The sequence below is a fragment of the Carcharodon carcharias genome, chromosome 8 (genome assembly GCF_017639515.1).
Source record: "Carcharodon carcharias isolate sCarCar2 chromosome 8, sCarCar2.pri, whole genome shotgun sequence".
Lineage (NCBI taxonomy): Eukaryota > Metazoa > Chordata > Chondrichthyes > Lamniformes > Lamnidae > Carcharodon > Carcharodon carcharias.
In genome coordinates, this window is record NC_054474.1 from 63,093,615 (window position 1) to 63,117,591 (window position 23,977).

Here is a 23,977-nt window from a genome sequence, read left to right on the forward strand (position 1 = left end):
TTTACAATGAATCTATACCCAGTTTGGCTATAGTTTATGTATAAAGACCATTTAGGTGTGCCCAATCATTTGCAGTGACCGTGCCCAAAACCTTGAATAGTTTCCTCTGAGAAATAGGGAATGTCATTCCTAATTATCAGAGATGATTGTATTTAATTAGAAGGAGACTTCACAGTAACTGACAAACAATTATGTAACACAGACAGTTTATCAGACTTAAAGATGTACCTTCAAACAGCAGCTTGTCCTTGCACAAATACATGGAATCTGCTATCACTGATCAATCCTTCCGAGTACTGGCAGAATAATAATAGTGATCTGAAAAACAGAACATTTATAAAGTATTTCATTTTTAACTAAGATATTTCAGAAGAAAGTGCACCTTTTTGTCATTAACTTCTAGTGCCAAAATTAATAAAAAAAATACAAATACTTTCAATATATTTTGTAGATTAATGATGACATTGAACCATAAACAGAATAAAGATTCATTTTTTTCAGTGATACCAGAAGTTGAACAGATTCAAGAACAGAGTAATGAGCTATGTGTGTTCTTTTTCTTATCTTCACAATAAATCAAAGTAAATCCACCAAAATGCAGTGTCTGCTCATAGGCTTAAATATTTTAATTGCATATTACATGTTTTGGTGCTTATAAATTTTCAACTTTTCCGTTTAGTAGCTCTTAAATAATTGTGAGCTATTTTAAATTTTGTAATAAAAAGTATCAAATTATGTTACATTTTTGTCATGCTTGCCAATAAGTAGTCAAATCTTTTCTAGAGAAAATTATTCATTTAATAGGAATAGATTTATTTAGTTTTTCTTTAAATAATTCCAATTATTTCTGTAGAGTCTATTCACATACTATTATTACCACAACAAAGACATGACATATCCCAGCCCCTATTTCACAAACAGAATACATATGTGAACTGTGGGAAAGCAGCGAAGGGGTCTGGAATTGGAGACTGGAATTAAGAATAACATGAACTCCTGGGCAGTCGAAGAGTAAAGCATTTCCTTTCTTGGTGCTGAAATTTACTATGTCTGGTTTTGTATATGACAAAGGTTGGGCTTCAATGACAGCTGCTGTTTCCTCTCACTGCACGGGCTTTATAAATCCTCAGGATCACAAGCCTCAACAAATGTCCTCAATAAAAACAGTATCTGTCTCCTAAAAGTTCAACATAAATAGAATCTGCAGCCTGCCTTTCTTTGCTTTTCATGTATGATCATTGTATTATAACCAAATTACATTGCTTTTAGAATTTGAAGAAACAAGCAAAAGCTTTCTTTTAAATCTTTGATCTGAATCTTTCTATGCACCTACATATGCATTAGCCATTTACAAAAAGACCCTCATATGCTATTAGTTTTGAATATGAATTGTTTTAGGCTTATTTATTAGGAAAAAGAAATGTCCTTTGGTGCAGCTCTCAAATGATGTGTTCTAGTAATCTTCTTCTTAGGCAGTCCCTCAGGATCGACAATGACTTGATTTCATTCCAGTTTGATGAGTTCTGAGATGGCTGATAAGTCCAATGCGTGACCTCCAGACTCTGCCATTATGTGGGGCAGGTGCTTGAAGGGTTGAGTAGATGGGTTCTTGGGTGGTTTGTGCCCTCCTTCCAATGCTTCTGCACATTCCTAATAAAGTCTTTCGGTATGTTTGGTGCCTTCCCAGATGAGCCTTCACCATTTTAGTTGGTCACAAGCCAGGGTTTCCAATGAGTCGGCAGGAATGTTTGACCTCTTCAGGAATGCTTTGACGACATTGCTAAAGTGTTTCCACTCTCCTCCTGGGAGTTTCCTGCTGTGACCAAGCTCTGAGTAGAGCAGCTGCTTTGGCAGTCTGGTTTCAGGCATATGAACTACATGTCCCACCCAGCTGAGCTGTTTTTGAGTGATTAGCATCCCGATGCTGGCCAGGTTGGCTTGGCAGAGGACGCTGCTATTGGACCATTTTTTTGTCACCGGCAAGAATATTGGAGGATCTTATGAAGGCACTGCTGGTGGTACTTCTCCACTGTTTTGAGGTTCCTGCTGGAGGCTGTCCAAGTCTCTGAAGCATGTAGGAGTGTGGAGATCATTGCTGCCCAATAAACCATGACCTTAGTGACAGGTTTGAGATTCTGAGATTTTAGTAATAGTTACCATTGTTTAAGCACAAATAGATCATGACATATTTTAATAGTGGGAAAATATGATAGTTTATGACATTTCTGTGAAGTGACATGAAGAAGTGAATTGAATACCAAGTATATTAAATCAGCCAATTGAATACCAAGTATATTAAATCAGGCCTTTTCCTTGAATTACACATTATTATTTATTCACAAAATGCTAATGATCATTACATAAGTATTTAATAAAGGAATCAGTGTGTCTCATGAAGCAATGTAATAACATTACAGTCATATTGTTTTATGCATATTTTAATGAAACATTATACTAACATATTATGACAACTATTTAATCAAGGAAACCATTCATTCTTTTTCCTGGCACAAACCTTTAAGTATGAACTAACAATTCTATGATAGTCTTACAACTGCACCATAACTCCAATCTTTTTTCATATGATCACTGGAGTGTGTGAATCTATATGGAAAATGTTAACTATCCTCACTACAGTGGAAAACAAAAACAGAATTACCTGGAAAAACTCAGCAGGTCTGGCAGCATCGGCGGAGAAGAAAAGAGTTGACGTTTCGAATCCTCATGACCCTTCAACAGAACTAGGTGAATCCAAGGAAAGGAAAGAGATAAGGGAAATTTCACCCCTTTCCTTGGATTCACCTAGTTCTGTTGAAGGGTCATGAGGACTCGAAACGTCAACTCTTTTCTTCTCCGCCGATGCTGCCAGACCTGCTGAGTTTTTCCAGGTAATTCTGTTTTTGTTTTGGATTTCCAGCATCCGCAGTTTTTTGTTTTTATCTCACTGCAGTAGACTAGCTGCCTGTTTTATAGCCTGCTTGTTATGCACCCGCCTTTCATTTGAAGTTAAAATCAACCCCTATTGTGTTCTCTGGATAAAATACAGCCGGGGTATCTTTAAATGCAAAAAAAGTGTTAAATATTTTACTCAGATGTTCCAGATCATTTTTAAAAACATAACAGCAAAGAAACTGAATGGTATCCCGTTGATTGGGTGAATTAATAAAATAAATGACTGCAATACTATTACAGATACAACAATACAATAAAACAGCATAATTTTGTCTCATACCAGCACACTAGCTTCATGAAACAGTTTATAATAATAGTTGGCTTTGTCATATGTATATATAGCAAGCATCAGCATTTAGTGGCACAGTAATAGCTTGTGGAAAGCACAACAACGAATAATCAAGTTATTCATTTACAAGACACTGAGAGATATAAAGGTCTGATTTGCCACAACATTCTGACAGTTGTTTATAAAAACACTACATATATCATGTCCTCATTCTGCTTTTTTGCTTCATTTGCTGATTCTTTCAAGTGGATATAAATTTAATGTCTGACCCTGTGTAAAAGCCACACCTTCAGAGTAGCACACTGGTTAAATTCTGTTTAAGCAAGAGGATTATGTAATATAGACAACTATTTTATACCTGTCAGATGTTTTCCATAGAACCAAAGCAGGAAATTATACAAATTTGAGGTAAAAAGGACCCCAAGTATCAAGAATGATGTTTGCCAATTCAGCCATCTTAGAATAAGTAAAAGCTATTAAAACGGAGATAAGGGAAAAGGTTAAAATTGCTCAGCATAGACTAGGATATTTAACTTAGAAAAGTTGTGGTAATAAATTAGATAATTTATAATTTTGAAAAGGAAATGGTTTAGTATTTTAAAAAAGTTGGTAACAATCATATTCTGCTGTTAATAGGTACGACAGTGAGCAGATCTCACAGTGGTAGGGTTGGAGGAGAATTATCCTCAATAAATGAATTTACAATGCTGTTAGTGACCAAAACAATTACTCCCTCACCTCCATTCTGATTGGTTAATTATGCCAAAATTATTTGTATATCTGGAATTTTATGAAACATTTTATACAGCAGCATGTCTTCTTCTTCCAGAAGGGTGACCAAGTATTGTTTTAAAAGTTAAAGGTTCAAATATCAAGAGACACAGATTAAAAGTAAAGAAGTTAGAAGAAAGAAAATAATTAATAGGATTTCAAAATGAGTTAGTACAGAAGAGCATGCAAAGGTCTTCAAGAGACAATTGGATGTATTTCTAGAGAGAGAGAGACAAATGAGGAATTTGGTAATAAATTGGTAGTTGAGCTTGAGATCAACCAAAAAAGGGCTTGTTGGTTCTAATGATTGCTTTCTGCTCCTAAGGGCATGCATGTTTTACTTTGTAGAGCTACAGTTTGAGTTAAATCGACTAGATTTCTCAATAACTACACAATATAACCTTGGAATAATTGTAACATTAAAGTGCACAGAATCTGCAAGTTCAAAGCTATGGACAGTTCATTACTGAGTCCTGCTTCTCTGTCATTCTAAACTAGTTAATTATTTTGTAGTTAATTTAAATTGTATATATATATATATATATATATATATAGTCCACTGACAATTAGCTGTGACCCTAGGTATAATAATATGGCACGTACACTATCAATTAATTCCAAAGCAAAATTATCTTCATCTCACTTAACGTAATTTAGGGAAATTATTTGCCTACATTTATAAAAAAGCTGGTGTTATCATACCTATTTCTCCTGGTAAGTAACGAACTTCAATAGGATCTGTATTTTTTCAAAACTATTTTACTTTTAAATGAGGCACATGCATCAGTGGCCCAAAAATGCTCCTGCTGCAGTACTTTCCAAATAAGTGTAGATCAATGGGTTGATATCACAAGCTGCTATTTCATAACCCAACAATTTAAGGACCAAATTTTGCATCTGTCACTGGTTAAATCAAGCAACCAAGCTTTCTTCAGTATCGATTTTGCAGATTTTGTATACATTATAGTCCCACGGTAATAGGAATATTTCGCTTGAGGTATAAGGAAAATATGTTAAATCTGGACTGGTCCTTAAAGGTGGTCTGATTTGTAGACGCCAAATGATCAGGGGTTTGACTTCTTCTGAAAGTAAGTGTTTGAATAAAGATGATACTCCATTGAGAAGCACAGTATCAGCAGGTTTGCGTTATAGGGTCTTGGTTCTCATCAGCCTGCACAAGATTGAGTTAGTTGCATTCCATTGATTCAGAACCTCTCAGCAATCAGGTGAGATTTGAGATGGAAACCTAATCGGACATCAGAAAGCATATGACCCCCTGACTGACAGTTCTTGCTCAAGGGGAATGTGTGGAGCACAAGGTTTTTAGCTAATAAATGGACAAATGATTGAAGAACATGTAAATTAAATGAAATGAGTGAGTACCATTTTTCGGAAATTCTCCTATGCTGGGAAACTACTATGCTGGGAATGTTGTTTAGGAGCAATATCTGCTTGGAAAACCACGCTTTAATAAAAGCAAAATACTATGGATGCTAAAAATCTGAAATAAAAACAGAAATTGTTGGAAATACTCAGTACGTGAGGCAGTATCTGTGGAAAGAGAAAAACAAAATTAACAGTCCAAATTTTCACTCCTGGTTCTGCGAACCCAGTGTTTAAAAATGGCGGCTTGCGGTTGTGATTTTCATACCTCAAGGGAGGGCACGCTGGATTGCAAGTCTGGCCACTGCCAGTGGAATAAGTCCGGGGCTGCCAAGTGCAGAGGCAGGCTGGGCAGAAGGCCTACCTCTGTGTTCCAGCACTTCACTTAAATTATTTTTTAAAAGATTAAAACAAAAAACATGCCTCCCAACACTCACCCCTCACCACCCCTCATCCCCCTACACACTTCCCATGCCATATCCATGCCAACCTATGCCATTTCATTCCTCCACCTACCCCATGGCCCCTTGTATTCACCATGCCAACACATGCCCATATACCCCCCCCCCCCAATGATCCCTTACACCCCAATGCAAACACAGGCCCCTATACCCACCCCCATGGTCCCTACATCTCCATGGCCTTTTATAGCCCCTAGGCCAAGTGCCAATTCATGCCAACACATGCCCTCCACCAGCACCCTTTGTCCTTATCCTCATGTCAATTCACCTAGTATCCTTTGACAGCCTTGACAGTTCCTTGAAAACTTGACTGTTCTTTGACAGTTCCTTGACAGCTTTGAAAATTCCAATTAGTCTATGTACTTTTTGCACACAATCATGTTTACTTTTAACAATCTCAAAGGGTGCCTTACCTCCCCCAAATATGTCCTGGGGCCATATCCAAAAGAGTACCTTGCCTCTCCAAAAGGATACCCTGGATATCCAAATGAATCTACCAAGTTCAGACCAGCTCTTACCTGATCTAATCTGCACATTTTGAGTTTCACACTCCTGGCCTACCAAAATCCCATTTCAGATAAGGCAGTTGGTGACTTAAATGGTCAGCTACCTCCATAAATTGTGCATGTGCTCCAGTCCCACCCCTGAAAAAATAGGAAAAGCCCTGTTTGGGGAGTGAAACTTGGAATTTCCAGCCATTTCCAAGATTTTCACCAGGATGGAGAGCCTCTCTGACATAGCATCTAGGCCTATGTTTCAGGTCAATGACCTTTCACCAGGACTATTAAAATAGATGTAACAGCAAAGCAAATAGAAACAAAATGGATTCCAATTTCCAACCTTCCCTCAACTTCAGTTGGCCCATCTCCAACTCTTCCATTTCTGGAGATAGGCTATCAACTCAATATCCACTATAAGCTAACTGACATGCAGCTACCTTGATTACACTTCTTCCCACCCTGCTTCCTGTAAGGACTCTAATTACATTCTCCCAGTTTCTCAATCTCATCTGTGCTGATGCTAACACCTTTCAGAATGTCTTCCTTTTCCCCCAATGTTCTCCTTGGTTGATATGGATTTGACCAGGTCTATTCCATTTCCTACACTTCTTGTCTTGCCCCTTTTCCTTACTCTCAGAACCATGAAAGAGTTTCCCTTGCCCATATTCAATGGATCATCCTCTTCCATTTCCATCACCTCCAGCAAGATATCAGCACCAAACACATCTTCCCTTCAGCTCCCCTTCTAGCATTCCAAAGGAATTGTTTCCTCTAAAACACCCTGTCCACTCTTCATTCAACCTTAATACACCCCTTCCCTTCCCAGTAAACCTTCTCATGAAAGTGCAGGGGATGCAATGCCTGCCCTTTTACCTCTTTCCTTTCTCTAACCCAGCACCCCAAAACAATCTATCTTGCTGAAATGGATATCTAGCTGTGCTCCTTTCAATTTAGTATACCAAATTCACTGGTCATGATGCTGTCACCTCTACACAGGTGAGATCATATGCAGATTGGGTAACTGTTTTATGAATGGATAGATATCTGTTCAGCTATTTCAAAGGCTGAACAAATGACTGAACTAAGAGTTAATATAAAGCTTAAAACAAAGAGTCTAAACAACACATTGTGATCTGAATCTCTATACTGTTGAATTCAGAGGAGCACTTTATTCAGTGGATATAGAGCTCTAATTCATCTGAACACTTTCACAGTGCTGGTCAATTTAATGGTCACTTATCTTTTAGGAACAAAGCCCTATCATCAATCACTGCATTAAAATACACTTAACTATCACACAGCATCTAATTATGACAAGTGAAGTTGCTAACAACTTTTAAACTTACCTGTCAAAAGGTTCCTGACTCCAGAACAGGCTTCTCCCATGTTCACAAACCCTCCGACCAGACATAGCTCCCACAAGTTTCAGAAATCCACCTGTCACACAGAAAATTTCAACCTTCAGGTAATACAAAATTGAGGTAGGCAGAAACATGGAAGTTATAACGCCTGTTTTTGTTGCAACCCACCACATTTCCTGTGCCAGTCAAAATGGCAGTTGGTGAAAATCAGTTAACAATTTCAGAATTCTGTTTCCCCTGACTCTTTTCCCCATGCCAGCCATGAGTTTACACCTTATCAAAACAGCAAAATCTGGCCCATTAACCCCATTCGTCTGAAAAAATGTATAACAGATTTTTTTGTGAAATTTTCTCTTTATTTCCCCTATCGCCATTATTTCTATCTTCTCCTTTAAATCCTTTTAAATTCATTTTCCTTTTAAACGTTGTTGTTGCTTCTGTATTTTATACAAGTGTTTTCAATTTATTCTTTCCCCCATTAGATTTTATAAAATTCTATTACTGCTTTCATTTGAATTTCTCCAACTATTTGCTTTTCAGTATTTTTTTCAGCTACATTAATTATTCTTTCTTTATATATCCTTTACTTCTTAACTATTTACCCTGCAAGTTCCTAACATTCAGCAAGTAGATTTAATATTCAGAGTCTGTTGATGTTAATAATAAAGTCACAGATATGACAACTTTTATACTCAAGTTCCTGATGTTGTTTACCACGTGATCCTGTGCAGTGCTGGAGGTTCAACATTTGTGCAATCCTTTTCTCAGGAAATGCATTTTCCCAATTAGCTAATTGGATCTGCAATTGTTGAAGCCATTGTGACAACATAAAACAGGGATAACGTACAGAAATGAGATAATGATATACAGACAAAATCAAATGATAAGCAGAATTCTCATCAGTGCAAGCTTGTTAATTAGAGGTGTACAGTCGGAGCAGAATATGCAGATGAAAAGTAACATATTGCCATATGAGAGCAAATACTTAAATGTTGCAAATGAAATGCTAGAGAGTTGTTTGGGAAAATTTGGTTCTGATTTTTACTTTATTTTCTTATCATGTTCTTGGGGCCATGATATTATTGTTGCGAACTTATTTCTGGGTGATAAATTTGTGTTGAGTAAGAGGCAGAGATCTTTAGCTTGTGCATCTTCTTGCAGAATCACAGAATCACAGTGCAGAAGAGGCCCTTCGGCCCATCGAGTCTGCACCGACATGTAAGAAACACCTGACCTACCTGCCGAATCCCATTTACTAGCACTTGGCCCACAGCCTTGAACGTTATGATGTGCCAAGTGCTCATCCAGGTACTTTTTAAAGGATGTGAGGCAATCCGCCTCCACCACCCTCCTAGGCAGCGCATTCCAGACCATCACTACCCTCTGAGTAAAGAAGTATTTCCTCACATCCCCCCAATCCTCCTGCCGGTCACCTTGAACTTATGTCCCCTCGTGACTGACCTTTCAACTAAGGGGAACAGCTGCTCCCTATCCAGCCTGTCCATGCCCCTCATAATCTTGCAACCTCGATCAGGTCGCCCCTCAGTTTTCCCTGCTCTAATGAAAACAACCCAAGTTTATCCAACCTCTCTTCATAACTTAAATGTTTCATCCCAGGAAACATCCTGGTGAATCTCCACTGCACCCCCTCCAGTGCAATCACATCCTTCCTGTACAAACTGCACACAGTACTCCAGCTGTGGCCTCACCACGGTTTTATACAACTCCAACATGACCTCCCTACTTTTGTAATCTATGCCTCCATTCATAAAAGCAAGTGTCCCATATGCCTTTATCACCACCCCACTAACATGCCCCTCTGCCTTCAGAGATCTATGGACACACACACCAAGGTCCCTTTGTTCCTCAGAACCTCCTGGTGTCATGCCATTCATTGAATACTTCCTTGTCAAATTACTCCTTCCAAAGTGTATCACCTCACACTTTTCAGGGTTAAATTCCATCAGCCACTTATCTGCCCATTTGACCATCCCGTCTATATCTTCCTGTAGCCCAAGATACTCAATCTCACTGTTAACCACCCGGCCAACCTTTGTGTCATCCACAAACTTACTAATCCTACCCCCCACATAGTCATCTATGTCATTTATATAAATGACAGATAATAGGGGACCAAGCACAAATCCCTGTGGTACACCACTGGACACTGGCTTCCAGTCAATAAAGCATCCTTCTGTCATCACCCTCTGTCTCCTACATCTCAGCCAATTTTGAATCCACCTTATCAAATTACCCTGTATCCCATGTGCATTTGCCTTCTTTATAAGTCTCCCATGTGGGACCTTGTCAAAGGCTTTTCTGAAATCCGTATAAGCTACATCAACTACACTACCCTTATCTAAATACCTGGTCACCTCCTCAAAATATTCAATCAAATTTGTTAGGCATGACCTCCCTCTAACAAAGCCATGCTGACTATCCCTGATCAAACCTTGCCTCTCCAAGTGAAAGTAGATTCTCTCCTTCAGAATTTTCTCCAATAGTTTCCCTACCACTGGCGTGAGACTCACTGGCCTGTAGTTCCCTGGCTTATCTCTACAACCCTTCTTAAATAGCGGAACCACATTAGCTGTTCCCCAGTGCTCTGGCACTTCCCCTGCAGCCAGAGAGGAATTAAAAATTTGGGTCAAAGCCCCTGCAATCTCCTCCCTTGTCTCCCTCAGCATTCTGGGACACAAATCATCCGGACATGGAGATTTGTCCACTTTTAAGCCAGCTAACACCTCCAATACCTTGTCACTCCTAATATCAATTTGCTCAAGAACCTCGCAGTCTCTCTCCCCAAGTTCGATACCTTCATCCTCATTCTCTTGGGTGAAGATGGATGTGAAGTATTCGTTCAACACTCTACTGATGTCCCCTGACTCCACCCATAGATTGCCCCTTGGTCCCTAATGGGTCCTACCCTTTCCCTGGTTATCCTCTTCCCATTGATATACTGATAGAATATCTTGGGCTTTTCCCTACTTTTACCAGCCAGAGCTTTCTCATATCCCTTCTTTGCTCTCCTAATTGCTTTCTTCAGCTCCACCCCGCACTTTCTGTACTCCACTAATGCCTCCGCTGATTTGCTTCCCTTGTACCTGCTAAAAGCCTCTCTTTTCCTTTTCAGCGTATGCTGAATATCTCTGGTCATCCATGGTTCTCTGGGCTTGTTCCTCCTTCCTATCACCCTAGAGGGAACATGTTGAGCCTGTACTCTCCCCATTTCCTTTTTGAATGTCCCCCACTGCTCCTCTGTAGATTTCCCCACAAGCAACTGTTTCCAGTCTACCTTGGCTAGATCCTGCCTTAATTTACTAATTTTTTTTTTTACTAATTTGGGCTCTCCCCCAATCCAAAACATTTTTTTGCAACTTATCTATTTCCTTGTCCATAACAAGCTTAAGTTGTACTATGTTGTGGTCACTATCACTAAAATGCTCCCCCACCACCACCTCAGCCACCTTCCGGCTTCATTCCCCAGAATTAGGTCCAGCACTGCACCGTCCCTTGTCGGACCCTCTACATATTGACCTAAAAAGTTCTCCTGTACACATTTCAAGAAATACACTCCATCCAAGCCCTTAACACTATGTCTATCCCAATTAATGTTGGGAAAGTTGAAATCACATAATATAATTACCCTATTGTTACTATTTTTACACACATCCGCAAATTGTGCACATATTTGCTCCTCGGTTTGACAGTTTCTCGTAGTCTCTCGGTTTTGCAATGCGGATAGAAAAGCGATCACATATCTTAAACAAATTTAACGTCTAGCATCGAATCACCAAGTTTTCTATTTCTTGAACTGAGAATGCTGCATAGTTTTGTTTATCGTTCATCCAAGAACCAATTGACCAAGAGCTGTCATGCAAAATCATTTTTTTTTTCAGCCATCTACTGGCATTGAATTCTTTAAATGAATATAAATAATTGATCTGTCACCATTGATTCGAGTCATGGACATCATTAAGCAGATTGCTGTTTCTAACCAATATGTTTGCAGATGCGAATTCTGGTGGCTCTTGGTCATGGAGAAAAACATCTATAAACTCATAAATCTGACCTCCATATATTCACAATAAAGTGGTTCTAATCAACATTAATTCTCAGTTTAATCTGTCTATTTAGTCTAATTGACAAAAGCATGCCAGTAATTCTTCTGCCATTAGATGAGGGTCTAATCCTATAATTGACATATTTGGATAAACTAAATATTTGAGCTATTTTTTGGCCTACCGTGCCACTGATTTTACACCCAGTTGAGGTCAATATTTCTACCTCCACCACTTGGCGCATGAGAACAATCCTGGGTCACTGAAGGTGGAATCTTACAGTCTTTGAAGATTTTCTGATGTCAGGACCAAAAGCGGATCCTAATCCCATTGTTGATGCCTGACCACCCACAGGTGGTGGTCAGTTAAGCTTAGTGGGCGGAACTGGCACACAGCTGGCCAATGGGAGAGATTACAGCATTGTCCTGCTGGCAGCCCCAGCTGGCAAGGTGGACACTGCTGCTGAGGCAGGCAGGAGAATGTGTGAGTGCCTCAATATGGAGGCACCCTCAGAAGATATATGAAATGATTAAAATTATTTGGGCCACAGCTGCTAGGCCATTATTGTGGAGGGGGACACCTCCACAGGATGGCATTCGGTGACAGTGGTCACCATGTGACAGAAGTGGCTTCAGAGTTGCTGGGGGTCAGGGGAGAGTGTAATAAATAAAGGAGGCTTTGCTCCCAGCGTAGGGTCTGTCGCCACTGGTAACATCCCAGCAGCCTTCTCAATCCGGCTCTGTGATCAGTTAATTGCTACTAATAAGCCAATCGTCAGTGCTGGGCAGGTAGCCACTTGCACTGCACCCCCGCCTCCAGGAAGATCACCCCCAGGGTGGGACACGGTGGCCTATTGACTCAATAGTGACCTTTTGGATTTCCCTCCTGTAGCCAGCTTGAGCTCCATCTCCGTGGTTCTCATAAGATTCCACCCTGAGTACTAGTTTTTATTAGAGAAACATTTAACTGCTGGAAGGTCACTGACATGAACCGTTAACTCTGTTTCTCTCTCCACAGATGCTGCCAGACCTTCAGAGTGTTTCCAGTCTTTTCTGTTTTTAATACTGTTTTTAGATGCTTTGGCACATGGCCAATCAAGATCTCTGTGTAAAGATGTCCCATATGCCCACACACGAATTGTTTAGCAGACAATTATTTTGAAATATATATCAGTATGGTCAACTTTACTGTAATGTAAGGAGCCTTTTAAAGGTTATAAATATTTATGCTGCTAATGGAACAGCTGCAACAGCTTAAATATGTCTGTTCTTTTTTGTAAATGGTTAAAGCTTTTAAATCAAATAAGAAAATCATTGGGAGAAGGATGGAAACAATACTTTATCTGGTGGTGAAGTAGTTTTAGTTTTGATTGCTTCACTTTAAATAATAAAGAAAAATTTTCAAGTGGAATTCATTGCCTGAAAGGGTGGTGAAGCAGATTCAACCGTAGTTTTTGAAAGAGAATTGGCTAAATACAAGAAAAGGAAGCATTTGCTGAACTATGTGGATAGAACCGGAGAATGGGATTAACTGAGTAGCTCTTTCAAAGGTGCAGTGGGTCGAATGACCTTCATCTGTGCTGTAGTTTCTGATTCTGTGAACTAACAAATTGTTCTTCCCTGCTAATAAATTCCCATACAGTGATATAGATCCATACACATATATATGTAAATATAATATATTTGTTATATGTATACATATTGTATGCATTCTATTGTCTCTGGAACAACTTACATAGATTATCTGTGATCAATTTTCAAATCAGGAATCAAATAATCAAACCTAACAAACCATAAAACATAGAGGAGAATTTTCTCCCCATTGGGGGGGCTGAGCAGGAGTGGACAAGGGCATGCGCACAGCCGATCGCCATCCGCGATTGGCTGCTTGCTGCCATTTTACGTGGGCGGGCCAATTAAGGCCCACCCAGTGTGCTGCGCACCCAGAAGCGCTGAGCGCTCCCTGAGGCATGAAGCTGCCTCAGGAAGTTTAAACTCATTTTTCAAAAGCTAAATGAAGAAAAAAAAAATTCAGACATGTCTCCTCATGTGACAGTATCACATGAGCTGGGACACATCAATGAATTTTAATTTAAAAATTTATTGCATTTATAAATCCTTCAGGAAACCTCTTCCCGCCCGTAGATGAGGTTTCATGATAAATGCGAAGGCCGCTCGGGCTCTTCACCTGCCCGCCAACCTTACGGTTGGACGGGCAGCTCCATTGATTGTTTTAATTAGTTTTTAAATAGCCTTAATAGGCCTTTGACAGTTCGGCAGGCGCGCAGTCGACCACCAAACTGAAAATCGGAATGACGCGCTGTGACATCGGGACGCACACCCAACGTCACCACGCGTCACTTTACACATCAGCGAGCGGGACCCACTCCCGCTCCCGCACGCCGACCCGAAGATTCTGGCCATACACTTCTTCTCTGTAGCTCATAGTCATGAGAATACCAACATTTCTATTCAACTAGGGACATGGAAAACATTGGCCCTGAAGGGTTAACAACACAACTTAAATTATATTAAAACCTGGTCATAAGCTAGCTAACTCCTGGGAGAAATATTGAATCCCACGTATGGGAAAACTGGTGTCATGCCCCCATGAGTCAAAAAACTCTGACACAAGAGTGTGGGAATGGAAGGGAAAAGCTGCATCAATGCAGTAAGTAGAGAAGACTAGGAATTTATATAGGAAGTGAAAGGGACAAGTGTGTAACTGAAAATGAGTAGTGATAACTGGATTGCCTAATACCAGTTCATGATTGAGAAAGAGAATCGGTTATTCAGGCATATTGGCCTGATCTGAAATGCAAACTATTTGACATTGTTGTATTGTTTGAATAAAATATTGAAGTAAGTCCTTCCTCAATCAGTATTTAATCTCACCTTCATTTCATGTATGATTATGTCCAAAGCATGGACAGAAGGTAATAGGCTTTAAAACTGACTCTTTGTGACTCAGTCCCAGATGTTTTAAGTAGCATACTTGACCTCAGTGTTGGCACTAGTGTACAGTTGAATAAACTAAATCTGAGTACAGCAAACATAATTATTTTCCTTGCACAACCCTAATCAAATTTGTATTTTTTCCTCAATTTCATTAGGAGTGGAAATTTAACCTTTTCCCTCTTTTTTTTAAAGGTGTGACCACCCACGATTCTGTCTTAATGGGCAAGGAGCCAGGACTAACTAAGAGGGCAGCCAATACACATCACCAGGTCAAAAGGTCATCAATTTTGAAACTCTGGGAAAAAGGATCCAACTAAAGGCTAACTTAATTCATGTTTCCACGATCTGCCTTCAACCTCCCAAACCCATAGCTCTGGCTTATTTTTGAACAGGAAGCAGATTTTTAAAAATAATATAACATAACAGATTGCACTGTAAGCGAATCAAACAGTGAGCTTATGGTCTCTTCGCAGTTACCGATTTTAACTATAAAGTGATTCAAGTAAATGATAAGATGCTGCTATTGTTTCAAATATTCTGTGTTTTACAATACTAAAGAAATAAAATTATTTATTGCAGCACTTTTAATATCAACTGCAACAGGAGGCATTTATTAGTCTAGCTAAATCAAAGCAGACAAGTGTTTATAAATTAACAAATTAGTTATTCTCATTTATCAAATATTTATGGTACAGAAATTCATCTGTTATTATTTTGTTTTTATTTTGTAATTCGATAAACTCATTAATTTAAGCATAAAATTAGTTACTCCCAAAAATAAGCAAAAAAGAAATGTGCTCTGAAAGGATGTCATCAAAAATTGAATTTTCTTTATGTCTTGCAGTTGTATTTTCTGAATGATCATGGCAGCGGAAGCCTGTGGGGCCTAAAGGAATACTCCTGTCATGTTTCAGCAGGCAAAGTTTATTTTTTTCAAATGTAGCTTTTTGGGGCCTCTTCAAAGCTGCCTCTTCCTCATAGCTTTTACTAAAAATTACAATCAGGTCCTGATGGCATCACCGTGCATGTGTCAAAAATGACCTGCCAACTCCAAGGTTGCAAAATGAATTGGGTAATTTTAACTACCCACTTGCCTGGCTACGTAGAACTAAAATAAACTCCTTTGTCCTTGTGGCTGCTACAAAATTTGAATCACCCTTTCTTTATGTTTAATGAGACAAATTTGTCTTTTTATGATAATTAAACCTGTATGCATAAAGAAGAGTTATTCTACAATAGTGTAAATACTGGATGGCTTGCAGACTGGTTAATGCCAGACACTATAATATCCAATAGAACATGTTATCAACAGGAGATTTTGACAGCAGTTTATTTTTGTTTAAAATTCTCCTCCCATCATCTGAATCTTTTTCAATGGTGATCTTACTCAATGATTAAAGAGCTAAATTTCCCCATTGTAGGCCTCTAGAATGAACAATGGAGCATAAGGCCTCACACGTGAATCAGCCAGAGGTGCAGTGCTGCATCTCTGGTCAGTTGTGAGTCTGAGATGAAGCACTGTAGCTCTGGAGGATGAACACTGCAGCAATGGCCTTGAACATAGAGTGGGACAGCACCACATAGAATGAAGGTAATGTGTAGACTTCTGTTGCATTTATAAAGTTCACTTGTATAGTTGGCAGGCTTTTCATTTTTGCTTTAGCCAAAGATCTTGACACAAGTGTCATTAATTATATATTTATTATTGAATAGCAAAATAAAGCTATGATCCCATGAAAGAATTTTCTTATGAATTTTATTTAATTAAAAATAAACAGTTATCATTATGCTTGTACAGCATTGTCAAATGCATAACTTGAAAATTGCATTTAAAAAGAAAAACAATTTGATGATATGAGCATTATATTCTTTTTATTGTAGGCTTCTAAAAGTCTACAGATTGAGATTTTAAGAATTATTTATGCTGAGGAAGAGTTGCCCCTATTTTTTATGTACAAAACCATTAAAACAAATATGTCCAAACAACAGTCAGACTTCATTAGTACGAACCCATGGGAAAATGAAAAATATTCCATATCTGGAGGTCATCGTCTCATGGTTCAATCCTTTTTCCTGTCCATAATTGAGCTTCTGCTGGAACCAGAGAAAATATTTGCTGCAAGAAGAAATTTGCAAAAATAATTTGCATGAATGAGATTCTGGCATAGCAGTTTATGCTGAAAGAACGTGAATGTAATATACTATGCTCCATGAGAGAATATTATGGTTTCATTCTGAAAACAGCCAGTCTGTTTAACTTAAATAGGATGTCACTCACTATTGCCATGGGAGGCTGGCAATCTGTAGCAATCAATTCTGAATGTTATTCTTCCCATGGTATCATTATATTGTATATCTTTCATCTCTTTAATTAATGGCGTCACAGCTGCAATATCTCAGAATTTAAGATTACTACAGGATTCTTAACCAATCAGGAGCATCATAAGAGAGGTGTCAAGTAGCTGATAGGTGGAGTTACTTGGGTCACATCCTGAAGTATAAAGGGTCAGCTTTCTAATGAGGCAACTCCCAATCCATTTCCTAGTCTCATGCCAGGCATTCCATTAATCAAACTGGAAACTCAAAATTCAAAGTAATCTCAGTGCGATTGCAAAGCACTCTCACCAAAAAAGAATATTTCCAGTACTGTCTTTGCATAGTTTGTTAGAGAAAGAAAATAAAAAGGAGTTTAAGAAAAGATTGTTCTGCTTTAAAACAACTTCAGCAAGGTAATTACCACTTTGAATGTAATAAAATTGATGTATGATAATGACAAATCTTAATAACCACTTCACTCCTCTGAGAACTCAACCACCAACATGCAAGATGAAAAATAAAAAAAAACTCTTGTAATTGTTTTTATTACTTCTGCTAAGGAAATTAACAAATTCAAATTTATAATATATGCATCAGATTTTGCAAAGTTATTACTATTTGGGCCAAATATATTGCTTTTTCTGTCTTGCAAACCAGGTGATTAATTGCCTGCCTGAAATACTAGGAAATTAAAAGCAAAAATGTTGAAAGTCTGGAAATAAAGTAGAGATTGCTAAAAGTGTGAAGCAACTTAGCAACTGAAAGAGAAATACTGGTTAACATTTTCGGGTGAACATTATCAGAATCCAGAACATGTAAATATCTTTCTCTTTAAAATGTTGATTGACTTGCTACTGTGCATTTCTACCATTTTCCCTTTCTATTTTAGGGATATAAAGGTATATTTTGTGAAGCAGGGTTCCCTGGGAGGAGCTTCACTCAACAGGAGTATCAGTCAGGGAACTGGGAATGAAGGTCAAGATGTACAATTCACTCTACTTCCAATCTTCCTGTATCAGTTTTAGGAAGGGAGTCACCTTCACCAGGGATTCTCTGATCCGTGCTTCTGTCAAATGAAGATCCTTGCCAAAAGTGAAGCCTCAGAAAACTTTCCCTATATATTAGCATAGAGAATTCAGCACAGTTTATAATATGCTTCATTGGGGTGTGTGTTTCTGATAAGATCCTGGAGTTTCCATTTGTAAATAAATGCTTTCTTAACAATAATCTTACAGTTGCTAATATATTTTACACAAAAGCTACAGCATGGCTTTTGCCTGGTATAAATGTTCAGATCTTGAATATTGCTGAAAAAAGACTAACTAAACAACATCCATTCCCTGGTTCTTTCACCATGGCAGTGCCGTGATCAATCAGTGTTGACCTGCCCGGTTTGAATTTGAACAAAAGCTTAGGAGTTAACTGTTTCCTGTGGATCTTCCATGGAAACACCTTTACCAATCAGAGTCCACTCGCCAACCAATCAGCAATCTCTTCTCATGCAGAATAAATTGTTGTTCCCTTTACAACATGTATTCTTGCAAACTGTCCTGATGAGTGCATGACAAAAAGCTTCAATATCGTGTCCCTTTTTTCAGAAATACTCAAGTTCTGGACAACTAAACCACTAAAGGTTCAAATCCTTATCCATTTTGCCAGTTTTGTTTACATATTTCCTAAAGAAATCTACAAAGGGAGTGTTGTCAGACTTTCTATTCTATAGGTAATGAGAAATGAAATGCAGCATAGTGTTTCTCTTGAGAATGTCTTGTCTCTCCACACACCATCACTTCCGATCTTCCACTGACCTTCTCCTCAGGGTCCAGTTTTCCCAGGAATCCCTTCTGTACTGATAAGGGGATTCCTGGAAATACTGTTCTTGGGGCCAAGGCTTGGCAGCTGTTTAACAAGAAGATGAACAACCTGGGAATTCATAGAAGCCTCTGGATTACTGTGGAAAAATTAGCACTTTTGAATTATATTTCGGAGAATACACTCAGAATATGTAAACCTAATTTGATACATAAATAAAAAACAATTATGAATTACTGAACTCACAAGTGTTTGAAATTATTTTCAAAACAGTCAAGTGCATAGAACACCAACTTCTTTGTTACCTAACCAATTAACATGTTAAATTTCTTTCATCTGCAGAATTAAATTTAAAATTCAATTCTTTTCACAAGTCAGTGAATACAGTTTGGGAACACTAACTAGTGCAGCCCCCCACCACTGCACCACCCCCCCAACCACCCCACTTTAAATTACACTTTGCTGCATAACTTGGTGACTTTACCATCACTTGGCTTTTACTTAAAGAGTAAGTACAAACAAGTTAATCCCTGAATCAATTTGTTCATCACGCTTTCTGTCTCACACCGTATAACTCATGCAAACCTATGATATGCTTAGTTTGATTATTTTATGAATAAAAAAATTCAGTCAGGCAATGGGCAGAATTTTGCCTATGGCATGTGGGGTTGGCGGGGGTAGCCGGGGGCTTGTCAGGAAGCTGTGTCCACCTGCCGAGTTTCAAATCCTGCCCTATGTCCCATTCAGCCTTCACCCTGGTGTTCGATGGCCTACATTGTGTTCTGCTCCATCAACACCTATTAAAATACTCATCTTCATTTTCAAAACCCTCCATTATCTGGCCCCTCCCCATCTCTGTAATCTCAAGGAGTGCTTTAAGAAGTGCTATTGAACAAAATTTGACACCAAACCGCGTAAGAAGATATTAGGACATATGACCAGAAGCTTGATATGAGAGGTAGGTTTTCAGGAGCACCCTAAAACAAGAGAAAGTGGGAGAGAAGCAGAGAAGCATAGGGAGAGAATTCCAAAGCTTAGCGTTTAGGCAGTTGAAGGCGCAGCAGCTAATGGTGGAGCAATTAAAATTGGGAATGCAGGAGGCCATAACTGGAGAAGCACAAAGAAATCAAAGGACTGTAGGGCTGGAGGAGATTACAGAGAAAGGGAGGGCCCAGACAATGCAGGGTGTTGAAAATGAAGATGAGTATTTTAATATTGAGGTGTTGATGGAACAGAAGCCAATCTAGGTCAGCAACCACAAGGGTAATGGCTGAACAGGACATGGTGTGAGTTAGGAGATGGGCAACAGAGTTTTGGATGAGCTCAATTTATAGAGGGTAGAAGATGAGAGATTGTCCAGGAGTGCATTGGAACACCCAAGTCTAGAGTTAATAAAGGCATAAAGGAGGATGCCAGCAACAGATAAGCTAAGGCAGGGTGGAAAAAGGTCGTGGAATGTCCAGGTTTCAACATATTTATTTGTCACAGAGGTGGAAGGAAAATTGCTGCAAGTATTTATTGAAACTCACCTTATGCATCGTCTTAGTTTCCCCACTAAACAAGCAATTTAATGTTTCTAATATAATAAACACAAAAACATTTCAGAAAATAATGCAACGTATCTGTGCAGCAACATTATATACATTTTTGTAATGTTTTCCATTGGAAGCTTGTGCCTATCTTAGATTTGAGTGTCGACACTCCCCAAATCTAAGACCAAAGACATTCAATAAGGTAGCAGGCAATGGTTCTCTATGGCATATGTGCCAGCAACATCGAACTATTCACCTCATCTTCCAACAAGGCACTTTACAGCCTTCTGAGCTTAACATGGAGTTCAACAACTTCAGATCATGAACTCTCTCCTCCCACCCCACCCCCTTTCTGATCCCTCTTTTTCCAATGATTTATGATTTTTTAAATATATTTTTCTTCTCCCACCTATTCCCATTATTTTTAAATTTATCTCCATCCATTGGGCTGAATTTTTCTGTCAGCAAGCAGTAGGCAAGGCCTGCTTGCCTATGTGAAAATGATTCGGGATGGCGTTGGGGGGAATCCCCGTTTTCATCCTGCCCCATTCAAATCTTCAGAAAGTCGGGGGCACAGTGAAATCAGCTGTCCGCCCACTGACCTGTCAATAGCCAATTGAAGCCATTGACAGGATAATTAAAACAATTAAAAGACCTGAATGTCCAACCTTAAGGTTGGCGGGCAGGCCAGGAGCCTCAATGGGCTTCTGAAAAAACATCCACTGGCGGGATGAGGTTTCATGTAGGGTTTAAGAAAGTTTATTAAAGTTTCAGTGAAGTTTATTAACATGCCCCATCTCATGTGACATTGTCACATAAGGGGACATGTTAAGGATTTTTTTATTTTTCTATTTTTAAAGTTTATGCAGATATCAGCGATCTCCCTGAGGCAGCACTTAGCCTCAGAGAGATGTGCACTCTTTTGTGCACATGCGCGAAAGATCACACTCTCGCTTTTGGAGAATCTCCCCCACCCCGCCCGCACAGGAAGCGCATAGCGCTTCCCGGCGGACGTCATGCTGGGCGGGCCTTAATTGGCCCACCCACTTAAAATGGCGGTGGGGCCTGCTTCTCCAGTGGGGATCGGCTACCCGCCCGCTGGAGATTGGGTCGGGCCTGCCCGCCCGACAGGAAGAAAATTCTACCCATTGTTTTATCTCCACCTTTTAGCCTATTTCGATCCCTTCCCCCCACCCCACCCCCAGTAGGACTATCTGTCACTTGCTCATCCTGCTTTCTACCTTTATTGTCACCATTAGCACATTCCTTAGCTAATATCACCACCGTCAACACCCCTTTGCCCTTTTGTCTATGACATCTTTGGCAATCTCTTCTTTGCCTCCACCTATCATTGGCCCTTTATCCAGTTCTACCTGTCCCATCCCCCTCAACCAGCTTATATCTCACCTCATTTCTACATTTCCTTAGTTCTGATGAAGAGTCATACGGACTCAAAACGTTAACTGTGTTCCTCTCTGCAGATGCTGTCAGACCTGCTGAGTTTTTCCAGCTTTTTTGTTTTTGTTTCAGATTTCCAGCATCCACAGTATTTTGCTTTTATCCATCTATTTTCTCTTTGGCCACATTACCATTTGGCTACATCAGGACCCCTAATCATGGAAAAGTACTGACAGCAAACACCACTCCCTCCCACTCACACCACTCAACTCCCCAAGTAAACCATTGTTAGGAGCTGTGAAAATAACCAGAGTTTGGTTTTGTTTATATAAAGTATTTTTTAAAATTGTAAACCATAAACTCCTTAATTTTTTCAGAGACAAACCTGAAAACAAAACCAATACATACAATCTACTAATGTACCTTCCACAATGATAATCCTCAAATACGTCAAGGGAGCTGAACACAGAAACACCCTAGGAGAAAAGCAGTGAGTGGGAAACCTTCACATTTAGTAATTTGTTCTAAATGGTTATACCAACTATATTTCTTCTACTTATGCTCATCTGAGAAATCAAAATAACCAGGAAACCAAAATGATCCACAGAAACAATGAAAATTCTAGAAAAACTGCACCATTATTTAAGCTTGCAGGGTTTTTTTTAAATGCCCTGATATAAACAAATGTTTTTAAGCAGAAACTTCAAGTTTTATTGGAAAGATATCATAAACTACAACTTTTAAATATATACAAGTTGACCTTCACTATAAAAACTTACAGATGCAGATAAATCTACACATTGCATTTAGAAATGTATTTGTTGATGTGAATCTAGCAAGAAAAGGGAGCAAATGCATCTGTCTGAATGCTTCTACTTTCTGCACACACCTCAACTACTAAGGTTAACCATTACATTCTGGAAGGTTTTGTATTATGGGCTTATACCCACCAGAACCCAATTAACCATCAAACCTTTTCCAACAGAACATTTTAACATAATAACACATGGTTCTAATCTACAACATTGATGAATTTTCAGCATTGTTAACTCTAAATGCTGTTTACTTCCCACTTCAAAATTGTTACTTTAACTGAAACATTCTGGCAAGAATGGAAGGGAGCATTTAAGTATATTCGTGTAGATGCATCTGCTGGAGACTTCATACACTTTTGGACAGAATCTTATCTGAGGCTGGTTTGGTTTGTGGTAGAGGAGGGTTAAAGCTCCAAAAAATGGGATTGGGTCAGGCACCCGACATAATCCGTGTTCTGGGGTTATTTCTGTGTTTAACCCGGGCTTGGGTTTGCAGGCAAAGACAGAGCTATCAGGTAAATAACTAAAATATACAATGAGTAAATGAATCCGGAATTTAACCCAGCATTCTGGCTTTAACAGCCAGCGCACTGGTTTCCCAAATTATGTGCAGCTCGCCAGCGTCAATCAGGTGAATGCACAGTGGCGAGTGCTTATTCAGTGAAACTTACAGACAGAGAAACTGTCAAAGGGTGAAACTGAATAGCTGCGCCCATGCCTAGGTGAAAGGCTGAGAGTGTGCTTTTACTGATGACAGATGATTTCCAACCTCTTAGAAGTGTTTGGACTTCACTCACTTTGATCTCGGCTTCCCTATTGTTAACATTCATGTGGCATGGGAGCAGCTTATGCAGCTCTACCTAGCACCTCTGATGAGGAACATCAGGACCCACAACACCAACAGCAGCAGGAGCAGAAGGAACAACAACAGCAGCACCAGTACTTTCTCCTCAGTGATATGCCACACAGGGCAGAGGGGGTGGAAACAAAGATCCAACTTAAGGAGAGATATGCAGGAGAATGCCGGAGAAGTCAAAGTAGAAAGTTTGGCGTCTGAAAGTGGGATGCCACTCACCTTTCCTGCCCGCCTGAGGCCCTTGAACCTCTTAAGACACTGTCATTAGGTTGGAGGGAGTACACTCCTGCTGCTGACCTCCCCAGTCAAATCTGCTTGGCTCAAGAGGCTGACCTCTCCCTCCCAACCTCGACAAACATCACCTCACTCCAGTCCCTCAGGTCCTGCAGCAGGACATCCAGATTTGAAAATGAGGCCCTGGGTATGAGGGATGGGGCAGCCTTCCCAGGTCTCTTTCCCATTCCTTTGGTTGTTGAAGCCTCAGGAATCAGTGAAGCCATTGAAGCCAGTGAA

The 23,977-nt window shown here is 39.4% G+C and overlaps 1 long non-coding RNA gene across 1 annotated transcript in view; it reads left to right on the forward strand.

Annotated features, from left to right (window-relative positions):
* LOC121281314 overlaps nucleotides 1–19,099 on the forward strand; it is a 42,552-nt gene extending 23,453 nt beyond the window's left edge. The window contains exons 2-3 of the long non-coding RNA XR_005943859.1: nucleotides 14,928–15,012; nucleotides 15,580–19,099. This is a non-coding gene — a long non-coding RNA (uncharacterized LOC121281314). The remainder of the gene's footprint in view (nucleotides 1–14,927; nucleotides 15,013–15,579) is intronic.
* Nucleotides 19,100–23,977: the final 4,878 nt, after the last annotated feature.